Source organism: Salmo salar, chromosome 04, assembly GCF_965601325.2.
Source record: "Salmo salar chromosome 04, fSalSal1, whole genome shotgun sequence".
NCBI lineage: Eukaryota > Metazoa > Chordata > Actinopteri > Salmoniformes > Salmonidae > Salmo > Salmo salar.
The window spans coordinates 55254459-55279497 of NC_138294.1; the positions used below are offsets into that span (position 1 = coordinate 55254459).

Sequence of the window (25039 nt, forward strand, 5' to 3'; positions counted from 1 at the left end):
AGCTAGTGCAGTTTCCCAACCGCAAAGGCCCAGCTTCAACAGTAGCTAGTGTGTTTGTTTGCTGGAAATTGACATGTGTGCTGACTGCGGCACTATCAGTGTCCTGCTGAACAGACGTGAGGAGGTCGTCCTCCTGCCAGTACAGGCCACCAGGCGGGGGAGAGAGGATGAAGTCCTTTACTACAGTGTTCTACGTTGATCCTCCTAGAGACGCACTGCGCAGGCTGGATTTATCTCCAACTGAGTATCAATTAGACACTCATTAGTACATCTGATTGGCTAAGGCCAACCAATTAGCTGGAATCGCAGACATTGATATAGTGTACATATTCCCGGGTTTTCATTACACCACCCTGGGTTGGTCAATGTTATTCATTTGAGCAAATGACTTGTGATTGAGTATTGTGAGCCTTGAGGAAATAATGTTTTTTCTCCCATTTATGCAATGGTTGGTTGTCTGAAGAACATGCTAAAGCCATGTGTAGGAGCTGCTATGGTTTCCCTTGATTTTAAGAATATACTGGAATATGGTCTTGTATTGCAAGTTTGAACTAAAAGGCAGTCTTCCCACTCAATGCCAAGCTGAGAAATGACAGTCGGCTTTTCCTGTTCACTTATATGGCCCTCTTCCTGCTGAAACTGCTCTTTTTTTAGCATTTCACTCTAAAATCGTCTTCCTCTTCTGAAGAGTCACCCATCACAACTGTGCCCTTTCTACCCCTCCAAATGTCCTTCTCTCCAACACTATGAAAATCGTAACATGGCTGAGCCTCTCACATGAAACGACTGTCTTTCCTGTAGTTTTTTGTCTTGCCAAGATAGTGGTGCCACACTAAACCAAGTGGCACAGACGGGGGGTCACACCGAAGATTCTTTACTTGGTCGTGAGGATTCTCAATACCACGCTGTCTTGCGAAAACAATGATGTGATGAGATTGTTAAACAGCTAGAACGAGATGTGGTTCCAAGTAGCCTCAAACGTTTTCAGTCAGACATTCACGCTTGCCATACATAAGGGGTCACCAACTGGCCGTTCTTCAAGGCATTCCTAGTCCATCACCAAATATTTCTGTAGGAAAGCCAATGATAAGGTCTTGCCAGGTAGGCAAAGTGTTGCTATTTTGAACCATTTCATTTGTCTGAAAGGACAAACTTGGCCTACTCGGGGTTCAACGAGAGCTGTGACTGGCCAATTGGATAGCTCAACTACAGCTTCCACAACCCCACAGCAAAGTTTAACACTAGCCTAGGTGAGATTCATAACTTTTAAAACCATGACCAAAGAGAGACTGTCAAAGAATACAGCAAAGAGCTGCTATTTTTATGAGTGAGTTCATGTTTACATTTTTATTCAGCACTGTCAACACTGTTTTTATTCACCACTTTATAAAACAAAAAATGCACTTCTCCCACTGCACTGAATGAGTAGCCAAGTGTATCGATAGCCCTGAATTTTTATCATACCTTTATTTAACTAGGCAAGTCAGTTAAGAAGAAAATCCTATTTTCAATGACGGCCTAGGAACAGTGGGGTAACTGTCTTGTTCAGGGGCAGAACAACAGATTTTTTTTTACCTTATCAACTCGTGGATTCAGTCTTGCAACCTTTCGGTTACTAGTCCAACGCTCTAACCACTAGGCTACCTGCCTAGTCCAACACTCTAACCACTAGGCTACCTCATTAGCAGCTCGTCATGTCTATTTTAATATCGAGGATTATTTCACTTTCTCTGGTCATAGGAACATGAATTTGTCAATGAGGCAGATGTGGATGCGGTGCGACTTGAGTTTCGCCATCAGGTGGAAGACTGTCCCCTCTCTCTGGTCAGTCTCACCGGAGGAATGTGGACACCGACGCTCGTCTTATGTGGCAGGGCTTGCAAACTATTACAGACTACAAAGGGAAGCACAGCTGCGAGCTGCCCAGTGACACGAGCATACCAGACGAGCTTAACTCACTTCTATGCTCGCTTCGAGGCAAGCAACACTGAGGCATGCATGAGAGAATCAGCTGTTCCGGACGACTGTGTGATCACGCTCTCCGTAGCCGACGTGAGTAAGACCTTTAAACAGGTCAACATACACAAGGCTGCGGGGCCAGACGGATTACCAGGATGTGTGCTCCGGGCATGTGCTGACCAACTGGCAGGTGTCTTCACTGACATTTTCAACATGTCCCTGATTGAGTCTGTAATACCAACATGTTTCAAGCAGACCACCATAGTCCCTGTGCCCAAGAACACAAAGGCAACCTGCCTAAATGAATACAGACCCGTAGCACTCACGTCCGTAGCCATGAAGTACTTTGAAAGGTTGGTAATGGCTCACATCAACACCATTATCCCAGAAACCCTAGACCCACTCCAATTTGCATACCGCCCAAACAGATCCACAGATGATGCAATCTCTATTGCACTCTACACTGCCCTTTCCCACCTGGACAAAAGGAACACTTATGTGAGAATGCTATTCATTGACTACAGCTCAGCGTTCAACACCATAGTACCCTCAAAGCTCATCAATAAGCTAAGGATCCTGGGACTAAACACCTCCCTCTGTAACTGGATCCTGGACTTCCTGACGGGCCGCCCCCAGGTGGTGAGGGTAGGTAGGTGTAGTCAACGGGGCTGTAGTGGAGCAGGTTGAGAGCTTCAAGTTCCTCGGTGTCCACATCAACAACAAGCTAGAATGGTCCAAACACACCAAGACAGTCGTGAAGAGGGCACGACAAAGCCTATTCCCCTTCAGGAAACTAAAAAGATTTGGCATGGGTCCTGAGATCCTGAAAATGTTCTACAGCTGCAACATCGAGAGCATCCTGACTGGTTGGATCACTGCCTGGTACGGCAATTGCTCGGCCTCTGACCGCAAGGCACTACAGAGGGTAGTGCGTACGGCCCAGTACATCTGGGCTAAGCTGCCTGCCATCCAGGACCTCTACACCAGGCGGTGTCAGAGGAAGGCCCTAAAAATTGTCAAAGACCCCAGCCACCTCAGTCATAGACTGTTCTCTCTACTACCACATGGCAAGCGGTACCCGAGTGCCAAGTCTAGGACAAAAAGGCTTCTCAACAGTTTTTACCCCCAAGCCATAAGACTCCTGAACAGGTAATCAAATGGCTACCCGGACTATTTGCATTGTGTGCCCCCCACAAACCCTCCCACACCCTCTTTTTACGCTACTGCTACTCTGTTCATCATATATGCATAGTCACTTTAACCATATCTACATGTACACACCGGTTAGTCAGGCTGATTGAGGTAGTGTCTGTATGTAGCCTCGCTACTTTTATAGCCTCGCTACTGTATATAGCCTGTCTTTTTACTGTTGTTTTATTTCTTTACTTACCTATTGTTCACCTAACACCTTTTTTGCACTATTGGTTAGAGCCTGTAAGTATGCATTTTACTGTAAGGTAAATACCTGTTGTATTCGGCGCACATGACAAATAAACTTTGATTTGATTTGAAGAGGCGGACCCTCTGCTGCTCTCTCCCTTCCTCTGCTGAGACAGATGCAGGTACCATCAGTCCAGTAAAATAAAAAAGCAAATTATTTCCGTTTATGCATTGTAAGTCATACACCAACTGATCTATTTTCTTATCAAATCTCGAGTTTTGAAATATAATATGGTCTGAGAAGAACACTATAGGCAGGCCAAGCCCATAGTCAATATGCTGTGATAATGTATTAGGCCTACTGCACAAACCTTATTCCTACAGAACTGTTTTTATTAGGTTAATGTTAAATGTTTTAAGTGATTCTTTATTTTTATTTATGTGAGCAGTAGGTTTTTGGCTTGCTTTTTGACTGCAAAAGTGACTTGACTCAGAAAAGGTTGGTGACCACTGCCATACAGAGTTGAAATATCTAGCCAATACATTTTGGATTGAATTGCTTGTGAACTTCAGAGATGTAATGATTTGACACTGGCTTTGGTTAAAGGCAAGTACAAACGCAGACTAGTAGTAGTCATGGAGAGTCTACATATTCTGGGTGACGTGAAACAACGTTAGCATGTCACTGGCTTCTTCTCTGGTGATCTCTCATTGGCTATTGCTGATCACCGTTCTCAAAACGTGTTGTTGCACATCTTACACTACAAGAGCATTGCAAAGTTTGTGCCAATAAAATCAAACATGTTTGAAAATATCGGGACATCTGGGACGGCTCAAATACGGGATTCGTAGCCCTCAGATTGCCTCTCGAACCCGCTCATGTTAAATGAGCATCAGTGACGGCCGGGTGAATAAGCAACAAAATAGGGACTTTGTCTTCGAAATCAAAAACTTGTCTGGGACAGCTAAATCGGGGCCAAAATGGTAGTAGGAAACAGCTTGCAGACAGACACAATGGAAGAGATCCAGACCAACATATCAAGCTGCATCTTAGAGCTCCCAATCTTGTATATATTATTCTCCTCCACAGAAAGCTCCTCCATCTGCAATCTGTCACTGGGTATGCTTGTTAACAATGCCTGCCCTGCCTGTGTCTTTTCACTCAGAAATTCCCTCTTGCCACTTCTTTGCCATCATTACTCCTAGATGATGACTCTTGCCAACCCCCACACTCCCCAAATTCCTGGCAGTCATGGACTTATTCTTATTACTCCTCTTTCATCAGTCATCCACCGCTCCAAACACGCTCACCCTTCTCCAGTAAATCTCATACTGACCCTCCCCTCCTGGACCCCCCTCTCGCCATTTCTTCCTCCCTTCTCTTCCCTCTGTTCTTTTCTCAAGAGCTGTTCTCTTTGGCTTAAAGCCACCTCTATCTATATTCCTGCTTCACTCCCTTTCACACTATGAAATATGAAAAGGACTCAAAAGGAACATAAATTAGTGATGATCAGACCAAGTTAACAGACCTCATATGGCTCTTAGAGCAGTTACAAGTCTAAGCAGGGTTTTTCATTCAGGAGTTGGAACTCAAATTGGAAAGTCAGCTTAATGACCATAAAAAGCAATTGCCTATTCTCTTTTTCTGGGTCATCCATACAACATGAAAATGGCAGCTCTATTGACCCTCATTAAATAGACATGGTTGGTATTTTCTGACTCCCTAGCTTGCACAGTGCCTTTCAAAATGTAATTATGAAATGTATAATATTTTTCATCTCAATCCGACACCACCAAGACCTACTTTTATGAGCTGCACCAACTTTATATTCATAGATCTTTCCAGAGGTGACAGCCCCACCAAATCATAATGATCATTGTTTTGATTCTCATCATACAGTACTCAGGAAATACAGTGAGACAAATAAATTAAGTGTGGAGTTTTTAAACTAAGTTTTGGGGTGAAAATGAACCTTTCACAAAAATTCCTACCCTCTTCAGTTGCAATCTTATTGAAGAGGATTTTCTACACTTTTATGTCTCTTCCAGCTTCTCTCTGCTCATTCGTTGGACTGAGGTCGTCTTCTCCTGGGTTCTCTTAGAATAGATAGATTTATAATCATTATTTATAGTCAGAGTTATAATCAATCATCACAATGACTTTTTGTTCTGTGCATAGCTGCATCTGTGGCAGTAGTTTATCTTCAGCTTGGTTGACAGGCTTTATGCCTTCCTCCCTCCTACTCATAAGGCTAGATGATGATGCTGCTGCCGCACAGAGCCACAGCACAACTCTCCCAGTAAGCGTCTGCAAGAGCGGGCAATAATGTGGCTCGCTTTAGGAAGAAAGCATAAGGCTTTAGACACATCGTAAATGGAGGCATCACTCCGGGGAACAGACATCTTTTCTAAAAGACTGACACATCTGTCTCTCCCGGCTCCACGGGAGACTTTCATTCTGCTGCTTGTTTGTGTAATTAGTGAGGTTAACTTTCAACACTCAAACAGTCTCAGGAGCAGCAAAAATCTCCTCCAGAAACACAGAAAATGGATTCACCATATTTCATGTTTAAATTGTTTATTTAAATTGCGTATTAGATCCATGTCAGTCTCCTCTACTGGTTCCATTGCAGTCGGGGGGAAAGCATAACGGATAGATTTTTCTCCAACACTCAAAATGATCAGCTTTTGTTTGCTGCCACTTAGAACTAGGTCTGTCTACGAGATTTCTTTGTACTTCATTGAGAACCTTGATAACAGTGATAGATACATTGTGTGTGTGTGTGTGTGTGTGTGTGTGTGTGTGTGTGTGTGTGTGTGTGTGTGTGTGTGTGTGTGTGTGTGTGTGTGTGTGTGTGTGCGAGCACACTCCCACTTGGCCCAAATGCTGAAAATGTTCCCCTCCCGTGCACATGCTCATTGCTATGGTCTGCCCTGGAAAACACAGAACAACACCTGTTTCATTTGTTTGGTCAACAGCCCTTTGATAACATTTTCTTATGGAACTTTCTGTCTTAATCCGCCAAAGTCAAACATCTATTTGCAATGTCCACAAATTCCATTATGATTTCAGTAACAGAATGGCAGCGGTGGGCTTTTATCTGTTTGAAAAAGTCAGGAATGATAATGGATTGACCTCCGACAGAATGCGTAATGCTGGGAAACTGGGCCTGGCTCTTGCTGTTTTCACACACATACACGTTATACATACATACATACATACATACATACATACACACACACACACACACACACACACACACACACACACACACACACACACACCAGTCTTATGCCTGCATTGTCTCTCCTTCTCTATGGTTGTGCAAAGCATGGGGGGTTTGAGCTTCTATGGCTCTCTAAATGCAAATTACATGTGCCATGTGATAGAAAATGATAATAACAGGTTTGGTAGAAACGGCCGTAAACAGTTCATACAATGTTAATTATCAGTAATTTGTAGTCGGCTGATTGCGGAATTTAATTGAAAAATGAATCGGTTGAATCACCTCTAGTCCTCTTATGAAATATATGCTCGGTTATTTGTTTGCTCTTGTTATGTGTCCGTGGGTGCACATATTCAGTGTTTTGGTGTAATGACTGCATGAATGGCATGGTGGTGGTATAAAACAGCATCTGATTCAGGCAGGAACATCTGTACTGGTCCCCTGGGATGCAGAGACAGGCGGATGGAATGCTAAGACCACAGAAAGCTAATACATCACACTGGATCCCTTTGGTATTCAACCTGCGTATGTGAACGCAGTGTCCAGGTCCATGTTGATGTTTGTTTTATGGAAACTTTAAACCATTAAAGGGCCTCCGTACTATCCTATAATCCTAGACCAAGACCTTCGATAAAAACGCCTCAAATAAAAGGAGGAAGCGAGTTTTTAGTCGCTGTCCATGGATTTCTATGGCTTTATACAGTAGCAGGATTGCAACTGCTGCGTTTATAACTGTGCCATTCAAATTGAATTAAACATTACAGTAACTAAATCTACATGAACATACAGTGGAGCTCCAAAAGTATTGGGACTATGACAAATGTTTTGTTGTTTTGTGGTCTGTACTCCAGCACTTTGGATTTGAAATGATACAATGACTATGAGGTTTAAATGCTTTAATTTGAGGTTATTTCATCATTGATTTTCATCCATGTCAGATGAACCGTTTAGAAATTACAGCACTTTTTGTACGTAGTCCACCTATTTTAGGGGACCAAAAGTAGCAGGATGACAACTGTAATTCACTAATGTGTATCAAAGTAGTCAAAAGTGTAGTCTTTTGTCCCATATTCCTAGCACACAATGACTCTACAAACTTGTTAGATGCATTTGCTGTTTGTTTTGGTTGTGTTTCGTAATAGTTCAGGTTAATGGTGGTCGTCGTAGCATACAGATGCAACATGTTCATCTCCGGTCCTCCCCCATTAGATTCCAATGTCAGGACTCATAATTATTTGACATGATGAGAATTCACCTGCTGAACGTTTACATACGCTTATCACACTGATAAGCTGATATCCTCTTTGATACTTCATGAAATGTTTGATATGCGCATATCTGATAAAGGTAGAGGAGAAACGTGTGCCTCCATATTCATGTTAATTGACATAAACCCTCACCGCAGGCCTACTAATTGTCTTAATTGATTGAACTCATGATTAATTGATCATGTTAAGGATTTTCTGACAGAACGAGCCCTCTGGCTAACATGGCTTTCTCCTGTTGATGGCAGTGGGTATTCAGAGCTTCTCTTGAGACCCAGAAAAAGGAATGCATCATTGGTGTTATCATTAGGCTGGTAGAACCCTCAGGTTTGCAGATGAGGAATGCAAATGTCTAATATTTTCCTAATACCTTGTCCAAACACATTTTCGAAAAACACATTTGCAATGTCTGAGAGAGCAGTAATCACTGCTGTGGTTACTCAAAAACCCTCGCTGACCTGAAAGAGCATTCCAAGTAGTAGAAGATTCCAAGACTGTCCTCACTCAGCCAATTCAGTCCATTCTTATACTGTATGTGTCTGTCACATGAAATAATACATTGGAATGGCACAGGAGCAACATCTGAAATATTGACACTAGCAGAGACCTTTCCACCCTTCATGCAGGCCCCCAGAAAGGGATATGTGTCGCTGCTCTGAGCAAACACACAGCCGTGTCACAGGCAGCAGGCACTTCTGAGGAGTTGAATTGAAAACCCACATAATAGGTGCTTTTCCCTTTGCTGCGAGTAAAGCTTATCGCAGAGTGCACACTAAACACCCTGGGAATTAGCCTTTCTCACCCACTATTGTGTCAGGAATACGAATGATGACCCATCTAAATAAAGATTGTCTCTGTCGCCAAGATGTATGCTTATGGCTAAATGTACTTCTCTTGAAGCGATACGATTGTGCACAGGTGTGTCTAAAAAGTCACACAGTGCCCTCTTTGGGTGAGAGTGTGTTCAGTCATGAACCAAATCAGACAGGAAAACCCAATCTCTATTTATTTGAACCATTTCCACAAGGGTTTTGAAAATAAAAATCTGTATACATACTATTTTATAGACCTAGAGTCATTTTCATGTCAAGCACCTCTGAATTGACAATTATTTTGTATGGAGCATTTTTTTTAATTGCCTACTACTACAGGACAGAGATTAAACTTGTTCAAAAACAACAACAGCTCCGATTAGGGCATCCCCTCCGATCAGAGCCAGAGCTGCCTGGTAAACTCTGAAGAGAGATTGCATGATGTGGGTAATCTTGTTATGGAGCCCTTAATGAGAATGGGAGTCAGGGCAGCAGGTGTTATAGTAATCAGCGCTCTGAGATGAGCCCCAAACCTGCTGCGGATTTACACACCATGTTGCGCGTCCTCCCATAATCCAGCCAGTGCACACCAATCACAACATATACCAGGATCTGAGTTGACTATGAGATCCAAGTGTGTTGTTTTATATAGACTCTTTATAATGCAGGAGTTGAAGCACAAATACCTTTAGTGGCCTTTCGCAACAGAAGTGTCTAGTGGTAGAATAAGTATAAATTATAAATTCAATCTTGATTTATGGGCCAGGTCGGACTACAAGCTCCATGATTCTACTGTCCTGATCAATTTAGCTTCCGTATTGTAATTCTGTTGGCTGTCATTGCAAACATCTAGCAGTACTGATACAGATTGAGTGGTTGATTGTATTCCTTGACATGGCTCTCTTTATATTCTCCTCTCCCTGCCTGTATTCTCCTCCCCCTTCCCACCAGGCAAAGACATAAAGAATGATCAACATCCAGTTTTGTTAGATTTTTTGATTGAGCTGTCAACAAACATGAATTAGATTCAAATCTAACAACCATGAAACCTTGTCTATTTTTGGATTGAATTGAGAGAGAAATTGTAAACATGAAAAGGTATGGAGAAATAACAATGAAACAATGTTGACTCAACCCATTGTACCCCATTTGGTATTTCATGAGATTAGTATTTACATAAGCACTACAACCTAAAAAAGTATTACTTTCTAATATCCTTGATTAGATATTTTGTATCAATGTATTTCCAGTGTGAAGTCATAGTAAACAGATTATTATTTTGAAGAAAAACACTTTTTATGCTGTTATACCTTAATATACTTTTAGATTTAAGGTGACGGTGCTACAGTAGTTTAATTGGTATACTGACTGCATCTAAAACGTTTACATAGCACAAATGGTGTTTGCTGAGAGGGATACTGTCATAGTTGTTGGTCTAATAGCTGATACCATTCAATTGGAATATCTCCTTCTGCATTCAGATTCTTAAACTGCAGTCACTGAGACAAAGTGCAGTCGCGGAAACCACTGTGGTTTCACACTATGATGAGAGCAATAGTCTTCATCCTAGATTACCATAACCCATTTCCCCATGTAGAATGGATGTTACCATCAAATGGTGTAAGACTTTAAAATCAAAGTAAACATTTGGGGGACTTGAGCGCGAGCGCGGTCATCTCATGAAAATCCAATCGACTGCTGTGAGGAGTGTGACTGTGAGGCGAGTACACGCTAATGCGTTTTCGCCCCAGCCCAAGGACTCCTAGGAGCTTTGTAAAAGCTTAGCACAGCGGGGCTCGGGGACTGGGGGGCTCCCTCGACTGACGGATGTGAGATTTGCTTATTACCCTGCGCCGTGACGAAGCCATGACTCCCAGTCCATTAATCTTGCCCCAGCACACGGCTCCCTGACCAGGGGTACAGCCCAGCCTTCCTCCCCGCAAAGAGGAATCGCTCCCAGCAATTAGGCCTGATAGGTAGGGGCCTCCAGATGACCTCCTGGGGGGGGCATGATAGATCTCTTCTTTTAGACTTAATCTATGAACCTGTTCCTCTCTGTCTTCTGCATCCAAAGGGTTCTCTCCTGTCTCCACTCAAGGTTGGGTCCACCATTCTCTGTGTTCTAACCAGGAACTTAATTTTCACTCTGTTTCTTAAGTCGTTCTAAAGGTCAACAACCGCTCCTCTAATTTGATGTATTGGATGTTAGAGAGTGGAGGTCACCTCAGAATTCACATATGCATACCATGTAGTGTGTCTGAAGGTGGAATGCAGTCCATTGAGTCTTGGTGTTGTGTCCTCATGGTCTGATGTGTTTCACGCTCTGACTACAAATGATGCTGTTTGGTATTCTGTCACTTCCATCCAGACGTTATTTTATCGGGTGGAATTGCGCTTATATTAAATCTCTTCTGCTATATGTATAACAAGACATCCACATTATATCTTATACATTTTTCTCATATAGTGAAAGTGTAGGTAGGTCTTCCTCTAAGTGGTTTATTGAATACTGTGAAGACAACAGTGGCTCCAGCTATTACTGCATAGACAAATATTATTTTGTGTGGAAGTAAATATAGCTTTGAAAATGGCATGAGATATGGGGAAATGTTTTCGTCTCTTGTTTCTATTCTGTCTCCCACTGATTTCTGAGACTTTGATACTAGAAAGGTTATCCAAATTGGGATACGTATGATACATTTCTTTAAGACACAGACACACCCAGGGGCGTCATGCCTACAGGGGCACGTGCCCCCTCAGTTTTATTTATTTTATTTTATTTATACTTAAAAATATAAGGCCACAAAAGGGCTTTATTACAGACAGAAATACTCTTCCGTTTCATCAGCTGTCCGGGTGCCTGGTCTCAGACGATCCCTCAGGTGAAGAAGCCGGGTTGTGGAAGTCCTGGGCTGGCGTGGTCACACGCGGTCTGCAGCTTTTAGTCCGGTTGAACGTACTGCCAAACTCTCTAAAACGGCGTTGGAGGCAGCTTATTGTAGAGAATTTAACATTCAGTTCTCTGGCAACAGCTCTGGTGGACATTCCTGCAGTCAACATGCCAATTGCACACTCCCTCAACTTGAGACATCTGTGGCATTGTGCTGTGTGACATAACTGCACATTTTAGAGTGGCCTTTTATTGTCCCCCAGCACAAGGTGCACCTGTGTAATGATCATGCTGTTAAATTATCTTGGAAAAGTAGAAATGCTCACTAACAGAGATGTAAACACATTTGTGCACAACATTTTAAGAGAAATAAGCTTTTTGTGCATATGGGAACATTTCTGGGATCTTTTATTTCAGCTCATGAAACATGGGACCAACACTTTACATGTTGCATTTACATTTTTGTTCAGTATAAAATGTTTTGTTGTTGTTTCTCTGTAATACTACTAGCCACTTATCTATTTTATGAAGTTGGCTTTAGCTAGCCCAGATAGGTTCCCAATCTACCAACCTCATAACTAGCTACCAAGTTAGAGTATCTATCATGTCCAACTATCTTTGCTGGCATACCTACTGGCAAGGTTGGTAGACTTTAGAAAAGCAAGCAATAACTAAATGTGCTGAATAAGACTCAGTTAGGACTGGATCACTACATCAAACTCAGCAAAAAAACACCTTTCTGAAATAGTCAGGAAAAAAATACTGTTGGGTTATTCTGAAGCACAATGAACCAAAGCAGTCTGGAACACCTGCATAGATTTAATTTAGCAGAGCATACAACAAACCCTATTAGAATAAACTGTCATGGACATAATACCACAGATGACCTGTTATTGTTCATTTGATCAGTCCTCCTGTCCAGTACATGGATAATGCTCACACCCACATGCTCTTATGACTGGTGTAAGCTACTGCACAACAATAGTTAGCTGACTTGCATTACTTCCAACTCATTGTCCTCTGGCTACCACTGTTCTACTCCCATCCACATTCTGCATTCATTATCTCTAATAAATTGCCGCATTTAGAATCACAAAAGGTTTGCATTGTTTACTGCTCAAAATGTGCTCGCACAGTACGATCTGGAAAAATCGGCTTCCAGAATCCATCTTCTACATGGCATGAAAAGGTGTTGCTGGTCTCTGAAGGTAACAGCAGAACAACTCCCTTGTGTCATGTCAAAAATATGTATTTAGCACATGCTGTGGAATCGCTCAGTGCTTGTCCCGATAACTTTCCTGTCTTATGTGACACATTTGATATTGAAGGGAAAAGAAGTTCTGCACAACCTGATGCCTTCTTCAGTGGGATACCAACACAGTTGCTAAACCGCGGCCCCATGGGGACATCATTTCAGATAAGACGGATTTGGGTAGACAGGAAATGTAGCTCAGCAACACTAGAACGCTGCAGGTTAAAAGGAAGTATGGAAACCAGAGATAGGTTTGATATGTTCAAGCATTTTCAAAAAAGGCCACTGAATGTTTCAGGGAATTGTTTCTCAAATTGAGATGTTTGTTTATTGTATTTAGTTTGTTTGATACTTCATATTCAGATATAGCAGGGCCAATTGTAAATTGAGCAATGAATCTGGAAGGAAAACAATATAACCGGTCTTTTAATATTTTCCTACTGATGGCCAACAATTGTTTTCAGAGAGTTTTGTTTCGATTTTAGATTAATGTAAACTGTATTGGTGTTTCATGGAAACACCCCCTATTATTTTGCGAAAATCCCACCTTACTGGTGTAACTCTCACAGAGGACCTTGGGTTAAGATTTGTGCTCATGAAGGGAGATTAGGATTATAATTAATTGATTGGTGTTCAGAATACCAGCCAATCAAAACATAGGAAAATGCACATCTTTACCTGAATCAAATCAAGGAAACGTTGATATGTATTGCAAAGGCCACAATAGAATGAGCAGCATGAGTATTTCAATGTTTTGATCTCTCTGGCATTACAGATATCTCTGGTTACCTTACCCAAACCAAATCCAACTGATAGAAACAAAGGCACACACTTTTTCATGGAATTACTTGAGGACTCTTGAACTGAAAAACGGACAAATTCTGCCAACTCGAGTGGAGCTCTTTAATCATTTGAATAAGTGTGTATTCGGAATAGCACTTCACAGGTGAGGTGAGCAGATATTTCTAGTCTGAAGAGGCCCCTTATTGTCTTCCATATTTCTCTGTTGTGGCCATCACTGCAGGCACCCTTGCTGGAATTCTAAGGGAAACTGTCCTCAGTAATATCAAAGATATCCCAGATTGTTCCATGGTTGTGTCTCCATTCTCAACAGAGCATCACCAGAAGAAAACACTTAGCACTCTGTGTCAGTAAGGTCCCTGTGTGACAGCCCCGACCGATCGCTCGGTGGCTCTCTGATCCAGAATGTGTTAAAACAGACAACACAGTGCATTGTCTCAATCAATCAAACAACCTGTTACATTTGTGTTGCACTTCTTGCAGTTTGTTTGTCACCAAGCACTTTAATCTAAGACTTCAAAAAATAAATTCTGAGACATGTTCCCAGTAGGGAACTTATAAGAGGAAAGCTTTCTATTCTGGATGACGACAGGCGGAATGCAGTTCAGCCGCAAATTGTTTTGAAATGCACTTTCGGGTAATTGCTCGCCATGAAAATGACAGGAAGTAAGCCTTGTTTTTGAATTGTGTTTTTCACAATTGTCTTTCATAAGGCTCTTTACATAATTATCATCAGTCTCTTTCATTTGATTGTTGACGTCTGTAGAGATTCAGTTAATGTACCTTATTGGGGAACTGTTTATTGAAAATATTGTGCAACAACCATCTCCTGGCAACACACACTATTTGAAATCAGCATATCACAGGTGACGTGGGTAGACTGAGTGTATAAACGTACCGGTTGAACTGTGCTGACCCTTTGTTAGCACTGTGATAATGAATGCATGCTGGCACATGCTGATTCTCAATCTTGTATCATCCCCATTGTTATGTCACCTCATTTTGATGAAACTGGATTTGGACCCCAGCATAAGGCTTATACAATACCCCAGGTCCATATATTGGGACCTAGATCATGTGTAGCCAGTCTAACAGCTGTTCTACGATCCCCATGCACCCTTAAACTGTGCTTACACTGGGGATGGCCTCCCTGTCGCATGGTGTCATGCCAGGAAGCATGTGTCCATTGTGAGTCCGAGTCATTATCCTCTGCTACATATCTGTCCTGCTGTCTATTCCCCTTCGAAAAGCATGCATGATCCCTACTACTGTATATAGCCTATCTGTTCTGCTGTCCACTCTCCTTTAAGAAGCATGGAGGGTCACAAGCCCTAAGAGAGATGTGGCAGAGTTTCAGCTGCTGACAGCTCTGCCCTTCAACAGCAAGGTTGTCATCTCTCGCCATGGATGGCTGTCACTTCTGTATGGGCCTCGTGGGAAGTCAGTTAAGTTCTCTCTTTTAATGGAGGGTGAATAATGGTTTGATAAAGTAATATATGGTGTCAACTTCTGTCAGGCGTGCCGTGAGGCCTGCCAATCCCATCGGACATAGAGGAGACCAATTGAGTCTGCCCTGTCAGGGACACTTGGTACACGCACAGTTAGGCAGACCACTACAGAGCAGGCAACACCGATCAATACCGCTTTTAATTGCCTGAATCACAGCCTCTTTTTTTTTTTCTTCTTCTTCTTGTTATCTCCTTGTTTTTTGAAGATACATCAAGGATGTGACTAAGAAGAAGTTCTATTTTTGTCCTACTGTACACGCTACCTCATGGGCAGACCAAAGCTACTGATGGACAATCAACCATGTATTTTGGTTGCTTTCTCACAATGTTTTCCTATTTCCACAGAGCAAAGGGATAGTAGAGTGTGTTTTCGTCCTCATTGGAGGCTATTCAGAAACCTTCTGAAGACATAGAGAAGAAAATGTATGAGCTGATTATATAAAGTCAAATAAACTGAGGAAATAAATAAGTGTTGAGATGACAGACCCTGTGGAAACAACAGCTGTGTACATGTTGGTAACAGCTAGAAACTGTCAGAAGCTGTCGTATTGCTGGGGGTTTTGAAGCTCTCTAGTGCAGTGTTTCTTCTTGAATTAACGATGAGGCTAAGGTATGGAGAAAATTGAATTAATAACCAGGCTGTGGTGTGGTTTGTACAGTTTGTACAATGCACTTTCTCTCTATTGTACTCCTACAAATAAAGCTGCAGCCACCTGTGTGGACACATAACCTTCAGACTCTTCCTGACTGGCATTTGAGAGATGGGAGCCATGAGTGTCTAATCAAAATCTCAAATGCTAATCTGGGATGCAAGCTTGTGGAGCATGCACTTCTGTCTCAAAACAGTATCTATCTCAAGTCATTCCTTCCCAAGCGAATCCTTTAATTAGCTGCATGGCTAGCTTGCTAACCTCAAAAGTAACCAAATGTAAGACTGGTAATGTGTTTGTATCTTGAATATCTCATTAGGTGTAAGAACCACAGTGACATTCTCCTGGCAAGCGCTTTGCATTTTTAACTATCTTAGCGATAGAGAGAGAGACTGACATTTGTTGATAGTTCAATGAAGTATTTTCTTCCATTTCTTCTCCATCCATTTTGCAAATGCTCGTGTTCGGTAATGACATTGGATCCAGTAGTCAAGGTTAACCTGGCTGTTTCACCCAAATGCTCCTCAGAAGAGATGTATGGATCAATCTTATGACGTTTTGAATGATTCCTGTTGATTACTCAGATTGGTCTTTGATAGAGTTTGGTAGGGTTTTATAGGATTTGATAGGGTTTGATGGGGTTTGATAGGATTTGATAGTTTGATGGGGTTTGCTAGGGTTTTATAGGATTTGATAGAGTTTGATGGGGTTTGTTAGGGTTTGATAGGATTTGATAGGGTTTTATAGGATTTGCTAGGATTTGCTAGGGTTTGTTAGGATTTGATAGTTTGATAGGGTTTGGTAGGGTTTTATAGGGTTTGTTAGGATTTGATAGGGTTTGTTAGGATTTGATAGGGTTTGTTAGGATTTGATATGGTTTGGTAGGGTTTGATAGGGTTTTATAGGATTTGATAGGGTTTGATAGATTTTGATAGGGTTTGATAGGGTTTGTTAGGGTTTTATAGGATTTTATATAGTTTGATAGGGTTTGTTAGGATTTGATAGGGTTTGTTAGGATTTGATAGGGTTTGTTAGGATTTGATAGAGTTTGATAGGGTTTGTTAGGATTTCATAGAGTTTGATAGGGTTTTATAGGATTTGATAGAGTTTGATAAGGGTTTGATAAGGGTTTGATAGGGTTTGTTATGATTTCATAGAGTTTGATAGGGTTTGATAGTGTTTGGTAGGGTTTGATAGGGTTTGTTAGGGTTTTATAGGATTTGATATAGTTTGATAGTTTGTTAGTGTTTTATAGGGTTGATAGGGTTTGTTAGGGTTTGATAGGGTTTGTTAGGATTTGATAGAGTTTGATAGGGTTTGTTAGGGTTTGCTAGGGTTTGTTAGGATTTCATAGAGTTTGATAGGGTTTGTTAGGGTTTGTTAGGATTTCATAGAGTTTGATAGGGTTTGTTAGGGTTTGTTAGGATTTCATAGAGTTTGATAGGGTTTGCTAGGGTTTGTTAGGATTTCATAGAGTTTGATAGAGTTTGATAGGGTTTGATAGGATTTGGTAGAGTTTGATAGGATTTGATAGGGTTTGTTAGGGTTTGCTAGGGTTTGTTAGGATTTCATAGAGTTTGATAGGGTTTGATAGATTTTGATAGGGTTTGATAGGATTGATAGGATTTGATAGGGTTTGTTAGGATTTGATAGAGTTTGATAGGGTTTGATAGGGTTTGTTAGGGTTTGTGTCATTGCAGTTGACTGATTTTATGATCCCTCCTAGTCGTGCTTTTCTTTAACGTGTGAAAAGTGCAGGGTTTGTGCGTGTGTACCGCCCAGATAAGCTGGCTCAGTAAGTAATGCATGTCAGATCAGATAAGTATACAGAAAGGGTTGCCCATAAAACGAGGCTATGAATCTAAGAAAGGAGAATTTACTGGCCACACAACAACATGGTACAACAATTCATGTCAAATGGGCTTCCACACAATGGCCTCTGTGTCTGCCAATCTATCCGTGCTAAGGGTAAATGGATAGACTTCCTCTGACCTTTGTATATCGTTTTATAAAAGAGGATCAATACCCGAGCCGCCAGCGTTGACACTTTATCACCATTGCACCATCTGGTACGAAACACATTTTTCTCACCTGAATTATTACAACCGTGTCTACAATCGGATCCATAGACAATAACCGGGGACTATTTCAATGTTGGCTCTGTTCTGTATTGCCTTTATTGCATTAGGAATAAGTCCCTGATGTAAAGAGATTATGTGAGCCACGATGAAGCTGAATGACGGCCTCCTGGTTGTAAAAGATCTGATGTTAGTTTGCTGTAAGATTTATGACTGTGCTGGGTCCTATCATTCACAATCACAGATCATCTGTGAATATCCCTGTCAGAGCTCCATATAGAATCACAGTGTGCGTCTGGTCAGTGAACTAGCCAGATATCGTGGCATACTCATTTGAAAAAGCTACTATATGTGAAACATGATGATTTAAGTAATTATTGTCCATTTCCCTCCAATAACAGGTTATCTTTTGACATGTTGCACCATAAAGCATTAAACCATGTCATGGTGCCCACAGGCCTTCAGCAAATCACTACCGGTCCTCAGTGGTATACGCTTAAAACAAACAGTCAGGTTTTAAATTATAATAAATACTTATTTAATGATATTGAAAATATGACTTTTCAGATTTTTCTAAGACCTACAACTGCATTTCTTCCTATATGAATTGCATTGGACACAGTGCTTTCAGTGATTCCATGTGATAGCCCCATATTGTTGAGTGAAGTCATGGTTCAGAAGGATTCAAATATCACAAAACATAATTTTTGGAGTTCAGCCCCAGAATGTTAAGTTGCCATGTTGTCTCGTTAGATTGAAGTGCCCGAGGTTGATTCAAGAAGATGGGTCATGTGTTTAATCTCATGGAATGCCATTACCCTTGTGTAGCGTGTAAAATCATGTAGCGCTTTCTACAATGGGACCATATTAAAGCGCTTAAAGATTCCATTCACGCACCAGGCCACAACAAATGCATTTTCAAGCCCAAGCTAGAAGAGACAAGGTCAAATTGGGGGAATAAAATAGTATTTGCCTCTCTTCCTCTTGTGTATTATCCACCATGAATAACTATGCCAGAGAATAAATATATTTATGCCTGAAGTGGATAGTCCTATTTTCTTGGCAGAGGTGCTTGAGAGTGTCGTATAAGGACCCTGTTGGCAAATACGTGCTGTCAACTGAGAGATTACACAAGTATGTGGACCAACATTTCAGTTATTTTATGTATAAAACAGGCCAACCGGGCTCTCGTCAATCTGCTGCTCAGTTGAACATACTGTACAAACCTGCCCGGTCTGTAAAAAACAGAAGGCCTTTTCCTTCCTCATGTCTTGTGTCTCACCCAGGCTAGACAGGAGTTACATTGATTCACTTGACCTCCAATCCAGTCAACAGACTGAGTGGTAAGACTCCCCTTTACCATATGGTTCCCATACAATGCATACAAGTCCTCATCCACAGTGTCTATACATACGGTGGTTCATCATATCTTGGAGTGGAAGTTTAGGTTTATGAGCTGTGAAGGACAGCTGCTGTAAATAAACATGTATTAATGAAGAGATTGGATACGTCACAGTGTACCCTTCAGGTACGTTCCACTTGTTTTCTGAAGGGAGCCAAGCCATGGGGAAGGACTGTGCAGAAGAAAATGTTCCTCACAAGCATTAATGATGAACGTTGTCATTGTACAAGGGGGTACTGTATGGTACAACTGTTGCCAAAAGCAAAAATAGTTGATGTGTGAGATGAATAGGCTACTCCAAATTCTCAACCTTTGGAAGTAATTGCGGTAGTACTTTATACATGGGGTTTTATTTTCAGAGATTATTGCAGTAGCCTCTGAGGGGTAGGGGAATGGGAGCCGCTCTTCTAGAGTGCCTGAGTGCTGTGTGTGTTTAGCCTCGGTGGTGTTACTCAACACCAGGCATTTTCATTGTGGCTGGCTGATATACCTTTCTATATGCTGAGAGCAATTTCAATAATAGAAGGTCCTGCTGTGAAAGAAATTGTGTTAAAGCCTTTGGCATTAAGAGCTTTCTCATGTGTTTTGCAAAGTCCCAGTCTGATACCGTATATGTGCTAGCTGAACATCCCTTAAGCTCCAGTGTTACGGTTATGTGGCTGGTGCCAGCAGGTTTGTTGTGCACCATTGTTGAATCACTTCAATTCACATTTTTACTTAACGCTCTATTTTTATAAGTGGTTCGGCAGCTAAAAACCCCCGGAAAAGATAACCGTTGTCAATAATTACTGGAGCTATCGTAAAGCCATAACAGAGACTTACATTGTGTAAGGGTGAGGAGATGGGTAAAAGGCCACATTTATGTTGTTTCGCAATAAAACTACGTTTTTTTTTATATTCAATTGAATTACTTTTCTATCAACTTTTTCTTGATACCGCTATGATCATTTTAGAACGTTGCCTTTTTTGTCTGGTGTCACATAAACATGAAACGAAAGGTGATGAATGAAATATGCAGTATTATCCTCCTAGATTGTGGATAATACTACAGTACTCATCTGTAGCCATGCAAAACCAGGACACACTAAACTGAATCTTCAAATTGCCCAAAGTCGGGGTTTGCTTTATGTAGGGAGATGACAGAAAGTACACCACGGAAATTTACACTCGCTCTTTCTCTAGCTCCAGCTGGCTAGTCCAGCTTTTGCACGCCACGTAATCCATTTTCATTTAAGGCCTTTCTCTGAATCGAAAAACTTTCTGATAGGCCATGTGTTTAGAGACATTTCTACGAAATGTCAGGTGCACTGCCAAACCTCACACGCCGACCCTCACACCAACACACGCTCAGACAGAGAGGAATGATTTGTCTGCTGAAAATGCCAGCATTACTTGCGCTTATATAGCTCCGTTCCCATCTCTCTCCATATGCAGAAGGAATGTGAGTTTTGAAGTAGAAATGTCAATAGTACGGAAGACATGCATAATGCACTATGTCCAGCACTTGAAAGCAGTGGGGTGAGGGGGACTGCAGGGCCAGCCCCTTTGTTCTGTACTCTCTCCCATGTCTAGTGAGACACTGAGCCATGCTCTCTCCCCTCTCCAGGTGAAGCTAATGTGCTTCCCCTCTCAACTCAGGTTCCCTTTTAGAAATAGAATGGGTATAACACAGTCAGGGCTCTTTGCACGCATTTTTCCATTTTTTGAAATCAGAAGCATTTGTGTTGTTAAAAATAAACAGTGATCCATTGACATTGCAAGTCGACGTGATCATGTTTTGTATTGACAAAATGAAAGGGAAAAGAGTTTTTGTTTGTTTGTGCATCTCATTGCTGTGGGAGGAATCAGGCTGGCAATAACACTTGTAGACACATGCTCTGGAGCCAAGGTCATCAATAAACTGCTCTTTTGCCTGGACCAGGGCCTAAGTGGGTCAGCCTCACACCTCAGTGTCCCTGACACTGCAGACAAGATGCATCTCCACTCAGATCTGTAGCCCAATGTCCCGCTGTCCTGATTTAATCTAACCTGATGTAGTGTTTTTAATGCAGCGATCTTGTTCATGCAGCCAGTTCTATCATCTTCAATCTGGCTCTCTTAACTGCACATAGTTGTTATTCAATCTAAACCATCCAAAACTGTTCAACTATATTATTTGACTGACATGAAAGATGTTTATGCTGCTGTGTAAATCCTGCAGTGCGGTTGTGATTGAATGTGGCCTCTTTTCAAGAGACTGCAGCCGGCTTCTTTATGGTACCATAATGTTGTAAAGTATTACGTTGTCCCACCTCTTCTCTGAATCGACAGCCTGTCATGAGGTTATCATAAACAATTAATAAGGAAGGGCGTCTGTAAAACGTCAAACTATGTCAACTTCCAAGCAGGCTGACGGAGTTGAAGGAGCTGCCCTGGAAGTGTATTTCTAATGTGCCTCTTTTGTGTTGTATTGTTGTCGAACTCTGAGTGGCTGCAGTCAGGCAGCACTTATAGAAGCTAGCTTATCTAAGAGAGGATCAGTGAATGACCTAGTCTTAATAATGCATGTGTAAGTGTGTACCCAGTATATTTACATTTTTCAAGGATAAAGCATGTCTGCGGGAGGTCAGGTGTACTTTTAAGACACTTTCAATCCCGCCAGGGGTTTTGTCTTGAAAGCACGCGCTCGGAAGGAAATTCCTGGAAATGGAGTTTAAGCCACTTGTGGTAAATTGAGGCCATGTTATGGCCTGGCTTTGGAACATACTGGATGATTAGAGAGCAATCTCAAAAAGAAGGCTTTTTCTGAAGAACCTTTCAGAAGTGTACGTACTGTTCCTCTGAGTACTCAAAGGCTCATGTTTACACCTCAAAGGCTTGGTTTTCTGTAACAAGCGCGAAAAGAACAAGTAAGTGGTAGCGCCAAACAAGAGACATTGAACATAATGCTTTGGAAACATGTGCAGGGGTTTTTAGGGTAATGTTGGAGACAAATATTGTATTTCAAACACTTTTCTATTTGTTTGAGTCTGTTTAGATTTTGGCATACATTCTGGAAACTGTGGTGTTCTCCATGTTAGCCCCTTACAGGTTTAGAAGCATAGACTTGGTTCTTAATCTTCTCATAGTATTCAGTCATATTTTTTCTGGTCATGTGTGTGGTCTACAAAGCATTCTTCAGATCATAGATCACAACATATTATGTTTTAAGTTTAAGATTGATCAAATGTTATTTGATCCTTTTAATAATTAGCCATTTGAGCCTTGGATTCTTTCGTGGGAAAACTACCCTCCCAAACAACTTACCCTTCATACATCTACAATAATCATTTCCCCTTATCTGAGTTCAACCTGCAGAATTATGTTAGATGTTACCTGGTAAATATCAATACTCTGGAAAGGGAAATGATGGAAGAATTGAACAATTAAACTGAATGAATGGCCATTAGATCAATGGAGAGGAGTGCTCTTATCAGATTACTGCAGGTCCAGACTCCAATCTGCATTATTCTATAATGCTTTAGAAGTGGTCCTTGGCATCTAAACGCTGATGTATAATAAGCAGGAGTAAAACGTATCACACAGACAAACAAAATCAATACAATTCAATTCAACCTCTTAGGCCAAACGCAGGACTCTGTCATTAGTCTCTTCGTACACAACTGAGAAGAGTTAATGCAGACTTGTCTCTCTAATTGGGAGGAAACTCAATCATGATAACAAAGTTGGTAACACTTCCTATGAATACACTCAGCAAAGGTACCCTCTACATAGACACTAATAACTACTCACATAACTATGGAGTAAAGCAGGGTTTCCCAAACTCGGTCCTGGAGCCCCCCCCCCCCCCCCCCCGGGTGCACGTTTTGGTTTTCCCCGTTCACTACACAGCGGCTTCAAATAAACAAAACTTGAAGAGTTGGTTATTTTAATCAGCTGTGCAGTGCAAGGGCATCGTAAACAGGCTCTATAATGCCGTATGAAGCGAGGTGGTACAGTTCCCCATGTGAAGTGCTTGTGTTACCATGAAAGTGTAGTTATACAGGATTATGTCCGGATGGTTTTGTAACTCACATTAAAACATTAAAAGTATTTTTTATGGCATTAAATATCATTTTTACATTTTGTCATTTAATCCATCTAAATATACACTGCTCAAAAAAATAAAGGGAACACTTAAACAACACGTCCTAGATCTGAATGAAAGAAATAATCTTATTAAATACTTTTTTCTTTACATAGTTGAATGTGCTGACAACAAAATCACACAAAAATAATCAATGGAAATCCAATTTATCAACCCATGGAGGTCTGTATTTGGAGTCACACTCAAAATTAAAGTGGAAAACCACAACTACAGGCTGATCCTTAAAACAAGTCAAAATGAGGCTCAGTAGTGTGTGTGGCCTCCACGTGCCTGTATGACCTCCCTACAACGCCTGGGCATGCTCCTGATGAGGTGGCGGATGGTCTCCTGAGGGATCTCCTCCCAGACCTGGACTAAAGCATCCGCCAACTCCTGGACAGTCTGTGGTGCAACGTGGCGTTGGTGGATGGAGCGAGACATGATGTCCCAGATGTGCTCAATTGGATTCAGGTCTGGGGAACGGGCGGGCCAGTCCATAGCATCAATGCCTTCCTCTTGCAGGAACTGCTGACACACTCCAGCCACATGAGGTCTAGCATTGTCTTGCATTAGGAGGAACCCAGGGCCAACTGCACCAGCATATGGTCTCACAAGGGGTCTGAGGATCTCATCTCGGGACCTAATGGCAGTCAGGCTACCTCTGGCGAGCACATGGAGGGCTGTGCAGCCCCCCAAAGAAATACCACCCCACACCATGACTGACCCACCGCCAAACCGGTCATGCTGGAGGATGTTGCAGGCAGCAGAACGTTCTCCACGGCGTCTCCAGACTCTGTCACGTCTGTCACGTGCTCAGTGTGAACCTGCTTTCATCTGTGAAGAGCACAGGGCGCCAGTGGCGAATTTTCTGACAAATGCCAAACGTCCTGCACGGTGTTGGGCTGTAAGCACAACCCCCACCTGTGGACGTCGGGCCCTCATACCACCCTCATGGAGTCTGTTTCTGACCGTTTGAGCAGACACATGCACATTTGTGGCCTGCTGGAGGTCATTTTGCAGGGCTCTGGCAGTGCTCCTCCTGCTCCTCCTTGCACAAAGGCGGAGGTAGCGGTCCTGCTGCTGGGTTGTTGCCCTCCTACGGCCTCCTCCACGTCTCCTGATGTACTGGCCTGTCTCCTGGTAGCACCTCCATGCTCTGGACACTACGCTGACAGACACAGCAAACCTTCTTGCCACAGCTCGCATTGATGTGCCATCCTGGATGAGCTGCACTACCTGAGCCACTTGTGTGGGTTGTAGACTCCGTCTCATGCTACCACTAGAGTGAAAGCACCGCCAGCATTCAAAAGTGACCAAAACATCAGCCAGGAAGCATAGGAACTGAGAAGTGGTCTGTGGTCACCACCTGCTGAACCACTCCTTTATTGGGGGTGTCTTGCTTATTGCCTATAATTTCCACCTGTTGTCTATTCCATTTGCACAACAGCATGTGAAATTTATTGTCAATCAGTGTTGCTTCCTAAGTGGACAGTTTGATTTCACAGAAGTGTGATTGACTTGGAGTTACATTGTGTTGTTTAAGTGTTCCCTTTATTTTTTTGAGCAGTATATTTTACCTCGTTGTTTTATCAAATGATTCAATACATTTTTGATAGTTTAGTATGGATCCATTGATTCTAGTTTGACTTTGAAACCACTCCAGACATCATGAGAAGGATAGCCATGCATCTTCTAATCTAGAACAAGCCC

At 42.0% G+C, this 25039-nt stretch overlaps 1 protein-coding gene across 4 annotated transcripts in view; it reads left to right on the forward strand.

The window, feature by feature from the left end:
* Nucleotides 1–25039, forward strand: part of LOC106603321 (teneurin-1) — a 188205-nt gene that overhangs the window by 77548 nt on the left and 85618 nt on the right. The window contains exon 1 of one of the 4 annotated variants that reach the window (XM_082974571.1): nt 21607–22112. The exons of the other annotated variants lie outside the window; for them this stretch is intronic. The gene's annotated coding sequence lies outside the window, so the exon portion shown is untranslated. Of the gene's footprint in view, nt 1–21606; nt 22113–25039 lie in introns of those variants that run through there. 4 annotated transcript variants of the gene reach the window in all.